The 14,738-nt window shown below is 41.1% G+C and overlaps 1 protein-coding gene across 1 annotated transcript in view; it reads left to right on the top strand.

Moving 5' to 3' along the window:
• LOC104846711 (IQ domain-containing protein H-like) overlaps positions 1–14,738 on the top strand; it is a 57,193-nt gene that overhangs the window by 24,624 nt on the left and 17,831 nt on the right. The window lies entirely within an intron of this gene.

Below are 14,738 nucleotides of genomic sequence, written 5' to 3'. Positions count from 1 at the left end.
TTATTGGTGCATTTAGTCCATTTACATTCAGGGTAATTATAGATAAATAAGTTTTTAGTGCTGTCATTTTGATGCCTTTTTATGTGTGTTGTTGACAATTTCATTTTTCCACATACTTTTTTGTGCTGAGGCGTTTTTCTTAGTAAATTGTCAGATCCTCATTTTCAAAGTGCTTGACTTTATGTTAGTTGAGTCGTTACGTTTTTCTTGGTTTTTATCTTGAGTTATAGAGTTGTTATACCTTTTTGTGGTTACCTTATTATTTACCCCTATTTTTCTAAGTAAAAACCTAACTTGTATTGTTCTATATTGCCTTGTATCACTCTCCATATGGCAGTTCAATGTCTCCTGTATTTAGTCCCTCTTTTTGATTATTGTGATCTTTCACCTATTGCCTTCCATGATTCCCTGTTATGTGTATTTTTATTTTTTTTTTTAATTAATCTTAATTTGTTTGTTTTTGTGATTTCCCTATTTGAGTTGATATCAGGACGTTCTGTTTTGTGACCTTGTGTTGTGCTGATATCTGATATTATTGGTTCTCTGACCAAACAATATCCTTTAGTATTTCTTGTAGCTTTGGTTTGGTTTTTGCAAATTCTCTAAACTTGTGTTTGTCTGTAAATATCTTAATTTCGCCTTCATATTTCAGAGAGAGTTTTGCTGGATATATGATCCTTGGCTGGCAGTTTTTCTCCTTCAGTGTTCTGTATATGTCGTCCCATTCCCTTCTTGCCTGCATGGTTTCTGCTGAGTAGTCAGAACATATTCTTATTGATTCTCCCTTGAAGGAAACCTTTCTTTTCTCCCTGGCTGCTTTTAAAATTTTCTGTTTATCTTTGGTTTTGGTGAGTTTGATGATAATATGTCTTGGTGTTTTTCTTTTTGTATCAATCTTAAATGGGGTTCGATGAGCATCTTGGATAGCTATCCTTTCGTCTTTCATGATGTCAGGGAAGTTTTCTGTCAGGAGTTCTTCAACTATTTTCTCTGTGTTTTCTGTCCCCCCTCCCTGTTCTGGGACTCCAATCACCCGCAGATTATCCTTCTTGACAGAGTCCCACATAATTCTTAGGGTTTCTTCATTTTTTTTAATTCTTTTATCTGATTTTTTTTCAGCTATGTTGGTGTCGATTCCCTGGTCCTCCATATGTCCCAGTCTGCATTCTAATTGCTCGAGTCTGCTCCTCTGACTTCCTATTGCGTTGTCTAATTCTGTAATTTTATTGTTAATCTTTTGGATTTCTACATGTTGTCTCTCTATGGATTCTTGCAACTTATTAATTTTTCCACTATGTTCTTGAATAATCTTTTTGAGTTCTTCAACAGTTTTATCAGTGTGTTCCTTGGCTTTTTCTGCAGTTATCCTAATTTCATTTGTGATATCATTAAGCATTCTGTAAATTAGTTTTTTATATTCTGTATCTGATAATTCCAAGATTGTATCTTCATTTGGGAAAGGTTTTGATTCTTTTGTTTGGGAGGTTGGAGAAGCTGTCATGGTCTGCTTCTTTAAGTGGTTTGATATGGATTGTTGTCTCCGAGCCATCTCTGGGAAACTAGTTTTTCCAGAAAATCCGCTAAAAAAAAAATGCAGTCAGATCCCTATCAGAGTTCTCCCTTTGGCTCAGGCTATTCAGATGTTAATGAAGCCGCCTGGGGAGGGTGGGGGAGGGAACAGAGAGATAGGAGAGTAGCACCTCAGAATATAGCCAGAGTTGCTTGTCTTGCTTGGAATGACTATTATATCTGAGATTCCCGCGGGCGCGTCGCCTATGTGTGCTGGCTGTGTGGAGATTGCCCCCGGGGGGTCTGGCCCGCTGGAGTCACGGTCAGATCCTCCGCTTCCAGCCCCACGCCCAGCGTCAAGGCTCCCCTACTGGGACGGTGCACTCTCGACTCCAAAATCAGTCGCTGCCTCCCGGGGACTTCTCGTCCCTCCAGCCGCGTGGCCGTGCCGCTCCCGAGAACCAGTTGGGCCTCCTCCCGGGGTTAGTTCAGATGGGTGGAGCAGGTCCCCGTGCTTGTGCCGTGACCGAGTGTCCCGGCTGGGACGCTGTTCTCCCTGCTCCAATACCAGTCGCTGCCTCCCGGGGACTTCTCCTACCGGCTGCATCCCACGCCGCCCGCGCGACCCGGCTGGTCCCCTTCCCGGGGTTAGTTCAGGGGGATGGAGCAACTCTCCGTGTTTATGGCGTACCTGCGTCCAGTCCAAATCCCTGCGGGACGGTTCCCCGGCTCGGATGCTGCTCTTTCTGCTCCAAGACCAGTCACTGCCTCCGGGGGACTTCTCCTACCGGCTGCGTCCCACGCCGCCCATGGAACTGGCTGGTCCCCCTCCCAGGGTTAGTTCAGGAGGGAGGAGCAGGTCTCTGTGCTTGTGCCGTACCTGACTGGTACGCTGGCTCCAGGCTCTGGAAATAATCACTGCTTCCCCGTATTCGTTCTCCGTCTCTAAATCTGTGTTTGTTGTTCAGGGTTCGTAGATTGTTATGTATGTGATCGATTCACTTGTTTTTCCGTGTCTTTGTTGTAAGAGGGATCCAAGGTAGCGTCTGCCTAGTCCGCCATCTTGGCTCCGCCTCACCAATCTCTTTTGAGATATAAAAGAAAGAAGTGAGCAGAGAGACATGGGGACCTCATACCACCAAGAAAGAAGAGCCAGGAAAATAGCGTGTCCTTTGGGCCCGGGGTCCCTGGGCTGAGAAGCGCCTAGTCCAGGGGGAGATTGATGACAAGAGCCTTCCTCTAGAGCCAACAGTGAAAGAAAGCCTTCCCCTGGAGCTGACACCCTGAATTTGGACTTCTAGCCTACTACACTGTGAGAGAATAAACTTCTGTTTGTTGAAGCTATCCACTTGTGGTCTTTCTGTTATAGCAGCACTAGATGACTAAAACATATATGTTGAGTGGGAAAAACAAGAGGATATAAAGTTATATTGCAATTCTTTACCTGTGTGTCTAGATTCAGGTCTAAACATATAATCCTTGGAGGTAAGAAAATTGAAAAGAAATACACCAGGAGACTTCCTTTTCTGGGAAGATGGAGCAGCCATACTTTTACCTATGCCTCCTGCTAAGTACACCTAAAAACCCTGAGCATTATGTATAAAACAAACATAAGAAGACTCTAAAAGGTTGAGAGAAGAAGGGAGGCCATCTAGGCACCTTAGGACATGAGGAATGACACAGAGGTGAGTTCCCTGGGTTTCCATTTTGCCTCATACATCCCAGACTTGGAGTTGAAGAAGCCAGCAACCCAGAAATGACAAGAGGTAAGACAAAAAAAGCCCCAAGAAAAGGTTGCTCTTCCTACCCAAATAACCAAAAAAGGTGCAGCCTAATGAGACAGAAAACTTTTACACAATAACCATTGTAACCCAGCCAAATACTACAGAAAAAACTGTGGTCCCACTCCCAGAGTAAATAACTTTGACAAAGCAATAATAAAAAGGGAACTCAATAAGGAGATGAGCAGAAGACTAGACACTTTACAAGAGAAAATATATGAATGATTGGGGTGCAGAGAATTATTTAATATGACCTTTCTAGCCATAGTCTTTGTAACTCCCACCAAATGACTGGGTGGACTATGCAGATGAGGTGCTTGTGGCCCGTGGATTGAATTATGTCCCCCGAAACTGTGTGTTTCAATTTGGCTGGGCCATGACAGCCGGTATTGTATGGTGTCCTCCATTTTGTGATTGTAATTTTATGATAAAGAGGATCAGGATGGGATTGTGACAGCCTTACCCAGGTCACATCCCTGATCCAATGTAAAGGAAGTTTTCCTGAGGTGTGGCCTGCACCACCTTTTGTCTCTCAAGAGATAAAAAGGAAAGGGAAACAAGCAGAGAGTTGGGGACCTCAGAGCACCAAGAAAGCACCACCAGGACCAAAGCACGTCCTTTGGACCTGAGGTTCCTGCACTGAGATGCTCCCAGGCCAAGGGAAGACTGATAACAAGGACCTTCCTCCAGAGCTGACAGAGAAGGAGAGCCTTCCCTGGAGCCAGCACCCTGAATTCAGACTTCTAGCCTTCTGAACTGTGAGAGAATAAACTTCTCTTTCTTAAAGCCACCCACTTGTGGTAGGTATTTCTGCTATAGCAGCACTAGATGTCCAAGACACCCACCAGGGGGATTGAATAGCTTGCTAATAATATAAATAAAATGTATGGCACCCTCGTGGGGGTGGGACCATGCAAATAAGGTGTATGGAACCCTATCAAGGGGTTTGGTCAGTTTTGCCATCCTGCTAGGCCTAAAGGGAAACGTGGAGCAAGAGAGAGCGATTGGAGCTGTAACACGGAAAACAACAAGAAATGGCGGTGCAACAGTAGCAAGAGCGGTAGTGGGCAAGACAGCAGAAACCAGGAGACGGCGCAAGATGGCAGCGGTGGGGCTTGTTGACCCAAGAGATAAGAGAGTTGTAACACTTGCCTGAAAAGGCCCCGGGCAGGGCCTAGCAGCAGCAAGGCCCCAGCAAGGCTCGACGGCAGAGGGCAAAAAGAAGCTGTCCTGATCTAGGAACTGGGTCCTGAGTTGTTCCTGTTACTTTCAAGTTAATTCCGATCTCAAGTTGTACCCCATTACTTCCCTAATAAGCCGCTTAACTGTAAGTGAGACATTGCAGCGAATTACCAGACCCAACGAAGAGACGGGGAGTAGTTGATGTTAGAGATGATGAAATGGTACAGCAATTTGAAAAAGTTGGACATTTGGGACATCTTTGACTTCCACCTCACAGGAACCAGCTTTTGGTGATCCTTACAAAATAAATTATTCATTTAATGATCAATAAACCATGTGCTATGAAAAGATGTTCAACAGCATTAAATGTCAGGAGATGCAAATTAAAACCACAGTGAGACATGATTTCACATTCACTACGATGACTAAAAATTAAAAAGATTGACCACACAGCAAATGCTGGCATGTATGTATGTGGAGCAACTGGAATGCTCATATGTCGCTAATGGATGTGTAAAACCCACTAAAAAGTGGGACAACCATTTTGTAGACAGTTTTTTTTTTAATTTTTATTGTGCTTTAAGTGAAAGTTTACAAACCAAGTCAGTCTCTCATACAAAAACTTATATACACCTTGCTATATACTCCTGGTTTCTCTCCTTCCAATGAGACAGCACACTCCTTCCCTCCACTCTCTGTTTTTGTGTCTATTTGGCCAGCTTCTGACCCCCTTTGCCCTCTCATCTCTTCTCCAGACAGGAGCCTCCCACATAGTCTCATGTGTCTGCTTGATCCAGGAAGCTCAGTCTTCACCAGTATCATTTTCTATCCCATAGTCCAGTCCAATCCCTGTCTGAAGAGTTGGCTTTGGGAATGGATCCTGTCTTGGGCTAACAGAAGGTCTGGGGACCATAACCTCTGGGGTCCTTCTAGTGTCAGTCAGACCATTAAGTCTGGTCTTTTTACGAGAATTTGAGGTCTGCATCCCACTGCTCTCCTGTTCCCTCAGGGGTTCTCTGTTGTGTTCCCTGTCAGGGCAGTCATCAGTTGTAGCCTGGTACCATCTAGTTCTTCTGATCTCAGGCTGATATAGTCTCTGGTTTATGTGGCCCTTTCTGTCTCTTGGTCTCATAGTTACCTTGTGTCTTTGGCATTCTTCATTCTCCTTTGCTCCAGGTGGGTTGAGAACCAATTGATGCATCTTAGATGGCCACTTGCTAGCATTTAAAACTCCAGATGGCACTCTCCAAAGCGGGATGCAGAATGTTCTCTTAATAGATTTTATATGCCAATTGACTTAGATGTCCCCTGAAACCATGGTCCCCAAACCCCTGCCCCTGCTACACTGGCCTTCAAAGCATTCAGTTTATTCAGGAAACTTCTTTGCTTTTGGTTTAGTCCAGTTGTGTTGACCTCTTCTGTATTGTGTGTTGTCTTTCCCTTCACCTAAAATAGTTCCTATCTACTATCTAATTAGTGAAAACCCCTCTCCCTCCCTCCCTCCCTCCCCACTCTTGTAACCATCAAAGAATATTTTCTTCTCTGTCTAAACTGTTTTTCAAGTTCTTATAATAATGGTCTCATACAGTATTTGTCCTTTTGCAGCTAACTAATTTCACTCAGCATAATGCCTTCTAGATTCCTCCATGTTATGAAATGTTTCACGGATTCACCATTGTTCTTCATCGATGCATAGTATTCCATTGTGTGAATATACCATAATTCATGTGTTGATGGGCACCTTGGTTGCCTCCATCTTTTTGCTATCATAAACAATGCTGCAGTGAACATGGGTGTGCATATATCTGTTCGTGTAAAGGCTCTTATTTCTCTAGGATATATTCCAAGGAGTGGGATTGCTGGATCTTATGGTACTTCTATTTCTGGCTTTTTAAGGAAGCACCAAATTGATGTCTAAAGTGGTTGTACCATTTCCCACCAGCAGTGTATAAGTGTTCCAGTCTCTCCATAACCTCTCCAGCCAGCCTTGTTGGAGTGAGATGGAATCTCATTGTAGTTTTGATTTGCGTTTCTCTGATGGCTAATGACCGTGAACATTTCCTCGTGTATCTCTTAGCTACCTGAAGGTCTTCTTTAGTGAAGGGCCTGTTCATATCCTTTGCCCATGTTTTAATTGGGTTATTTGTCCTTTTGTTGTTGAGTTTTTGCAGTATCATGTAGATTTTAGAGATCAGATGCTGATCGGAAATGTCATAGCGAAAAACTTTTTCCCAGTCTGTAGGTAGTCTTTTTACTTTTTTGGTGAAGTCTTTGGATGAGCATAGGTATTTGATTTTTAGGAGCTCCCAGTTATCTAGTTTCTCTTCTGCATTGTTAGTAATGTTTTATATACTGTTCATGCCTTGTATTAGGGTTCCTAACATTGTCCCTATTTTTTCTTCCATGATCTTTATCGTTTTCGATTTTATGTTTAGGTCTCTGATCCATTTTGAGTTCGTTTTTGTGCATGGTGTGAGGTATGGGTCTTGTTTCATTTTTTTGCAGATGGATAGCCAGTTATGCCAGCACCATTTGTTAAAGAGACTGTCTTTTCCCCGTTTAACTGACTTTGGGCCTTTGTCAAATATCAGCTGCTCATATATGGATGGATTTATGTCTAGGTTCTCAATTCTGTTCCATTTGTCTATGTATCTGTTGTTGTACCAGCACCAGGCTGTTTTGACTACTGTGGCGGTATAATAGGTTTTAAAATCAGGTAGAGTGAGGCCTCCCACTTTGTTATTCTTTTTCAGTAATGCTTTACTTATCCGAGGCCTCTTTCCCTTCCATAAGAAGTTGGTGATTTGTTTCTCCATCTCATTAAAAAATGTGGTTGGAATTTGGATCAGAATTGCATTGTATCTATAGATAGCTTTTGGTAGAATAGACAGTTTTACAGTGTTAAGTGTGGACAGTTTTTTATAAAGTTAATCATATGACTATTATATGGCCCAGCAATTCCACAAAAAGACTTGTACGATAATGTTAATAGCTTTATTCATGGTAAGTAAAAAATGGGGAAAAAACAAATAACAATAATTGAATGGATAAATAATTTGTGGCATATCATCCAAAGGGATACTAGTACTGTTTTCAAACAGTTCAAAAATGCATATAATACTTATACATATTGAGAGAGAAAGAGAAAGAAAGAAAACCCGTTGCCGTCGAGTTGATTCTGACTCATAGCAACCCTATAGAGAATGAAAACGGTAAAGCAAATGTAAAATGTTGAAATTTGGTTGAAGGGCACAGGAATTTTTGTACTATTCTTGCAACTTCTTTTTTCTAAGTCTGAAATTATGTCAAAATACAAAAGTTAAAAAAAAAGTTGACAAAACTAATCTATGCTGATAAAAATCTGAAGAATGGTTACCTATGCGATGGGGAGACTAGAAATGGTCATGGTTGAATTTTCTGAGGGTGATCAAAATGCTGTGTATCTCATTACGTTATACACTTAAGAGCTTTGCATTTCACTTTATGTAAATTTTATCTCTATTTTGAAAAATGGACAGGTGACAGGCCAACACAAGCAAAAGCAAGGCACGGGGCAGAAACTGGCAAAGCATGTTTGAGAAATGTAACAGAGGCAATATTAAGTGTTCACTTCACCATTTCCTCGTCTTGGGCACTTGGGAAGGCTATATTTCTCAGCCTCCCTAGAAGTTAGTTTGGGTATCATGTGCCCACAGGCCTTCTAGCCTATAAAATGTGGGTAAAAGTGATATAAGCCACTTCCAGGCCTGGCCCTTAAAATTTTTCTGTGATACTATTCAGCCATTATATGGTAACCTTGGAGGAAGTACCTCCTCTGTGGCATTGCTACCAGAAAGGGGCCCTTGAGGCCCCTTTGGAGGACTCAATAACTATGACAGGAGCAAGGAAAAAAAATCTATTAGGTTTATAAAAATGATAGACTGTGCACAATTGTATTGGTTAAAGTTCCTAAAGTTTGCTATTAAATTGCATTTCCAGATTGTTCCTGTTCCACCTACAATTTGTGTCATTCACGTATAAATGTGTGCATAAATTATGTTGTTTTTCTTGTTGTTAGGTGCCAGCAAGTCAGTTCCGACTCACTGTGACCCTATGTACAAAAAAACCAAAACCAAGCCTGTTGCCATCCAGTCAATTCTGACTCATAGCGACCATATAGGACAGAGTAAAACCACCCTGTAGGGTTTCCAAGGAGCGGCTGGTAGATTTAAACTGCTGACCTTTTGGTGAGCAGCCAAACACATAACCACTGCACCACCCTGTGTACAACAGAACAAAACACTGGCCAATCTTGCGCCATCCTCACGATTCTTACTATGCTTGAGCTCATTGTTGCAGCCACTGTGTCAATCCATTTCATTGAGGATCTTCCTCTTTTTCACTGACGCTCTTCTTTACCAAGCATGATATCCTTCTCCAGGGCCTGGTCCCTCCTGATAACATGTCCAAAGTACATGAGATAAAGTGTCACCATCCTTGCTTCTAAGGAGCATTCTGGCTGTACTTCTTCAAAGACAGATTTGTTCTTTCTTCTGGCAGCCCATGGTATATTCAATATTGTTCGCCAACACCATAACTCAAAGGCGTCAGTTCTTCTTCGGTCTTCCTTATTCATTGTCCAACTTTCACATGCATATGTGGTGATTGAAAACACCATGGCTTGGGTCAGGCGCACCTTAGTCCTCAAGGTGACATCTTTGCTTTTGAACACTTTAAAGAGGTCTTTTGCACAAATTATGAGATCCTTGAATTCCAAGTCTCAAATTAACCACAGAGGATGGGGCAGGGGTTGATTTGTACAAGGTTTTATTAAAGTTTAAAGCTATGAAACTAAAGCTTTAAAATGGAAAATAAAAAACATATTTTCAAGAAAAGTGAAGCGAGGTTTTTCAAGAAAAACAAAGCAAGTTTCTCCTGGGTTGAGGGCACACGCAGCTGTATGGAAAGCTTCCCATGGGCGTTGCTGAAAGTTTTACTGCTTTACACTCCTTACCTGCCTGATAGAGTTTTTACGGAAGAGAACGTACAGCTCGTGAGGAACTGAGCCCCTCCTCTAAGCGAGGTTTTCTTAACATGAAATTTCATCCTTAAAGTATACACACCATGTCCAATCGTTGAGAATCCTGTCTGCTTTGGCAAAACAAGGCAACTTTCTAAAGAACAACAAATCTTTTGTGGATATGATGCTTTTATTCCAGGAGGCGATGAAGTAAACATTTATGGCTAAGGCTTTTTTTTTTTTTTTAATAATTTTTATTGTGCTTTAAGTGAAAGTTTACAAATCAACTCAGTCTCTCACACAAAAACCCATATACACCTTGCTACACACTCCCAATTACTCTCCCCCTAATGAAACAGTCTGCTCCCTCCCTCCACTCTCTTTTCGTGTCCTTTTCGCCAGCTTCTGACCCCCTCCACCCTCTCATCTCCCCTCCAGGCAGGAGATGCCAACGTAGTCTCAAGTGTCCACCTGATCCAAGAAGCTCACTTCTCACCAGCATCTTGAACCCATTGTCCAGTCCAATCCAAGTCTGAAGAGTTGGCTTCGGGAATGGTTCCTGTCCTGAGCCAACAGAAGGTTTGGGGGCCATGACCACCGGGGTTCTTCCAGTCTCAGTCAGACCATTAAGTCCGGCCTTATGAGAATTTGGGGTCTGCATCCCACTGTTCTCCTGCTCCCTTGGGGGTTCTTTGTTGTGTTCCCTGTCAGGGCGGTCATCAGTTGTAGCCGGGCACCATCTAGTTCTTCTGGTCTCAGGATGATGTAGTCTCTGTTTCATGTGGCCCTTTCTGTCTCTTGGGCTCGTAATCGCCTTGTGTCCTTGGTGTTCTTCATTCTCCTTTGCTCCAGGTGGGTTGAGACCAATTGATGCATCTTAGATGGCTGCTTGCTAGCATTTAAGACCCCAGATACCACTCTTCAAAGTGGGATACAGAATGTTTTTTTAATAGATTTTATTATGTCAATTGACTTAGATGTCCCCCTAACCCTGGTCCCCAGACCCCTGGGCTAAGGGTCTTTTTGCAGAATACTTCAGAGATTACCTACCTCCAAATAATGGGTTTTGCTTTATTTTCAAGGCCGTAGAGATAAATAGAGTCAAATGAGATCCCCTTCCCAAACACTTCGGACAGTGTATCTGTTGTTCATAACACTCTATTCTCACCACTTGTTTTGCTTCCTTCATCATTACTCTCTACTTTCTTTTATCCTTAACCATAAATGTCACCTCTCCAGAAACACGTTCCCTGACTCCTGCCTCCTGTATCTCTTAGGGTACTCAGGACTTCTTAGCAACTTGTTACTGTGTAAAATGATAAATTTAGTTGAGAGTCGTATTTGTTTAATGTTTGTCTCCCTTACTAAGTTGTAAATTCCAAGAAGGTAGTCATCTTGTCTTTTTTGTGTTGTTTTGCTTGATTATTTGATTTTTATCATTCTCTACTCAGCATTAGCACATTACCTGGTGTATAGCAAGTGCTCAATAAAAATTTATTGAATAATTAATGTTTACATCTGATAAAGAAAGCACCAAAAATAACTGCAGATCAATTCTTCTTATTAATTCTGCAGTTGAGGTCGTGTAGATTAGTAGGAAGAATTCAGCAGCACATTAATAGAATAATGCACAAAAACCAAGAGGGGTTTATTTCATGAATATACAATGGTCTGCTAAGAACTGTGTTAATATAATTTGCCATATTAGTAAGTTGAAGGAGAAAAACCATGTAATTATCTCAGTGGCTAATAGGCATTTAATAAAATTCAACATCTATCACAGATTTTAAAAATTAAATGACTTTCCCAAGGTTGAATAGCTAAAAAATGGTGGAACTGGGATTCAAACCCAGTACTCTTAAGTATGAACCTATAGTGCCTACTTATAGTTCATGTTATTAAAATTTTTGTATCAAGAAATAGCACAATTATTTTGTGACTACTTTATGTCACTCAAAGGCAACTAAAACGACAACTTTATGTGATACTGATACATTCCATATTAGAGAAATAAAATGTGTTATGCATTGAAATGATCAAATATATTCTTTGGAAAGTATGTGAATGGGAGGAAGGTTGGCAACGGGTTTGGTTTCAACAAATTTACACTCTTAAAGGTGCAGGGTTTAGCCCAAGTTCACAAGTGAAAAAAGAAACCAAAAAATCACATACCCACCTAATTGGAAAAGATTAAACAGTTTGACAATACCAAATGTTGGAGGAGATTTGGAGTAATGGTGGGAGTGTCATTGGCATACCCAATTTGGAAACGTGTACCATGATATAGTAAAACTGAAGGTGCATGTTTGTTGGTCCAGCAGTTCCACTCCTAGGTGTATTCCTTAGAGCAACATTGTCCAGTAGAACTTTCTGCAGTCATGGAGATGTTCTGTATCTCTACAGGGGCTATTGAGCACTTGAAATGCAGCTAGCTAGCATGACTAAGGAAACGAGTTTTAATTTTTTTTAATCTTAGTTTATTTGGATTTAAATTTAAATAGGCACATGTGGCAGTGGCTACTGAGTTAGACAGAACAACCCTAGATAAACACATGCACACGTACACCAGGACATAAATACCGGATTGTTCATGGCAGCATTATTTTTTATGATAAAAAATAGGAAACAACCCGAACATCCGTCTTGAGTAGAATGGATACATAAATTGGGTCTATTCATGTAATATATTGGCACAACAGCAATTAATATACATCATATAGTATATTAGTAGGAGCCCTGGTGGCGCAGTGGTTAATCACCCAGCTGCTAATCTAAAGGTTGGTGGTTCAAACCCACCAGCCGCTCTGTGGGAGAAAGACCTGGCAATTTGCTCCTGTAAATATTGAAGCCTTGGAAACCCTATGGGGCAATTCTGCTCTGTCCTATAGGGTCACTGTGAGTCAGAATTGACTCAGAGTGAGTGGGTTAGCATATTAGCATACATCAGTGCATATAAACAAACTTCACACAACTTAGGTAAATCTCATAAAGATAATACTGAATGAAAGACTTAAGACATGAAAGAATACACAGTGTAACAACTTTTTAATTCACATAGAATCGACAAAACAAGCAAAACTGTATTATATAGGGATGGATAAACAAGGAAATTATTTTCACAAAAGTTAGGATACTGCTTAACTCTGGTGGGGAGGGAGCGTTTATTCTGGAGAAGGGAATGGGGCAAGGTTACTGCTAGGGTGCTGGAAATGGGCTGCTGCTTAGCTCGAGTGGTGGTTACAAGGTGTGTACTTCATTGTTATTCAAAATATGAATATCTGCCTTACCCACTGGTCCGTATATATGTTGTATTTCACAATAAAAGAAGAAAAATGGGTGAAACTGTGTAGGTACACCCCCAGGTTGTGCTGCTGTGATTATGCTACTTATTTGTTTTTACTGTCCTTTTATTCCCTTTCGCAAATAATTCTTAGCGAATGTCAAATATTACCCACAGTTTCTGGGCACCAACCAAAGTTAGGGTTTCTTTTATTTGTTTAAGCACTCTGGAACCCCTAAGCTGACAAGGCTCACTTTTCCTTAGGATTTTACTAACAACCCAAAGCCAAGCTGTGTGGATACTGGCAGAGGGCAGTTTTAGGTGTGTTTTGACACTCCCTTGCTTTTTAAAGTTATTTCAATGTTTTGACTCCTTTTCTTACTGTATTTGGGGCTGCCATGGTGGGTCATGGTGATGTATGGTCATTATTTCTGTTACTTCACTTATGACAGGTTCAACAGTCAAGCCCTTTTATATTCTCTAACACAAATATCAAATATCAAGCAAGCAATTTCTGGACAAGAAGAAGTTTGACAAACTTTTGCAAACATTGTATGTTTTTTCTACAATATCTATGATTTTCGTGGTGCTACATTTTTCAAAATACTATCCGGTCCCCAAAAGAGTGAGGAAAAAATAATCAAATACCTAGAAATTGTGTTTGACTGAGGCTTTGCCAAAGGGATAGTTTATGTATATCTGTAAACACACATACACACACACATTCACTCTCTTTCTCATACACATATACCGACCCACTCATATACATATACAGACACTCTCATCTGCACATATACTCATATCCATATACACATACACAAACACGTGAACCCGCTGGCACTCATACACACAGGAAATTTGCGTCATAAGTAAAAGATGCATCCGTGTATACCTGGTATAGTTTAAAACTTGCATAATACACGATACGTCCTGACGAAGGCTGGCTGAGGTTTCTGTTTTCCAGCAGAAGGGATATCACCACGAGACAATAGCATAAGCGATTGTTTGCAAATTGCTCAGTTTGCCAACTTTGAAATTAAGTGATTTAGGGCAAATGTTTAAATTATGGAAACCCTGGTGGCATAGTGGTTAAGTGCTATGGCTGCTAACCAAAGGGTGGGCAGTTCAAATCCACCAGGCACTCCTTGGAAACTCTATGGGGCAGTTCCACTCTGTCCTAACGAAATCAACTCGATGGCACTGGGTTTCGTTTTTTTTCTGGCTTAAATTACAAAAAATTTACATTATTCCACATCTTGTGTGCTAAGCATGCTTTATTAATATTTAAATCAGTATTTTAAATTTTCCTAATTCAAATTAACAAAATGCAACTGTTCCGTCATTGTATTTGCAAGGCAAAGCACCAATTCTATTAATAGGGATTGTGTCTGAGTGGTGGGACTGTTGTTAGGTGCGGTCGAGTCGGTTCTGACTTATAGCAACCCTATGTACAACTGAACAAAACACTGCCCACTTCCGCGCCCTCCTTGCAATCATTGCTGTGTTTGAGCCCCATTGTTGCAGCCACTATGTCAGTGCATCTTGTTGAGCATCTCCCTCTCTTCTGCTGACACTCTACCAAGCATGATATCCTTCTCTAGGGACTGGTCCTCGATGGCACTAGAGGTGATTTTTTTTTTCCTTTAAAATTTTCTGTTATTTTCTAAATTATTTACAGAATACAAGTTTTACTTTTATAATAAAAAGATGTTATTAAAAGTTAGCTGGGCTAGTTGATAGAAAGATAAAGAAAAAAAAAAACATAATTCAAGAGAACCCCAACCAGGGTGTCTAACATATGATAATGTTGGGTACACACACACACATACAGGACATATGATAATGTGAGAAATACACACACATGCAAGTCAGTGTTGTTGTTACCTGCTGTCAGGTGGGCCCCTGACTCATGGTAGCCCCATGCACAACAGAATGAAACGGTGCCTAGTCCTGCATCGTTGCCATGATTGGTTGCTGATCAGAACGT

Source organism: Loxodonta africana, chromosome 13 (genome assembly GCF_030014295.1).
Source record: "Loxodonta africana isolate mLoxAfr1 chromosome 13, mLoxAfr1.hap2, whole genome shotgun sequence".
Classification (NCBI taxonomy): domain Eukaryota; kingdom Metazoa; phylum Chordata; class Mammalia; order Proboscidea; family Elephantidae; genus Loxodonta; species Loxodonta africana.
The sequence above is the reverse complement of the archived record's forward strand: the minus strand, read 5'-3'. Positions and strand labels throughout refer to the sequence as shown.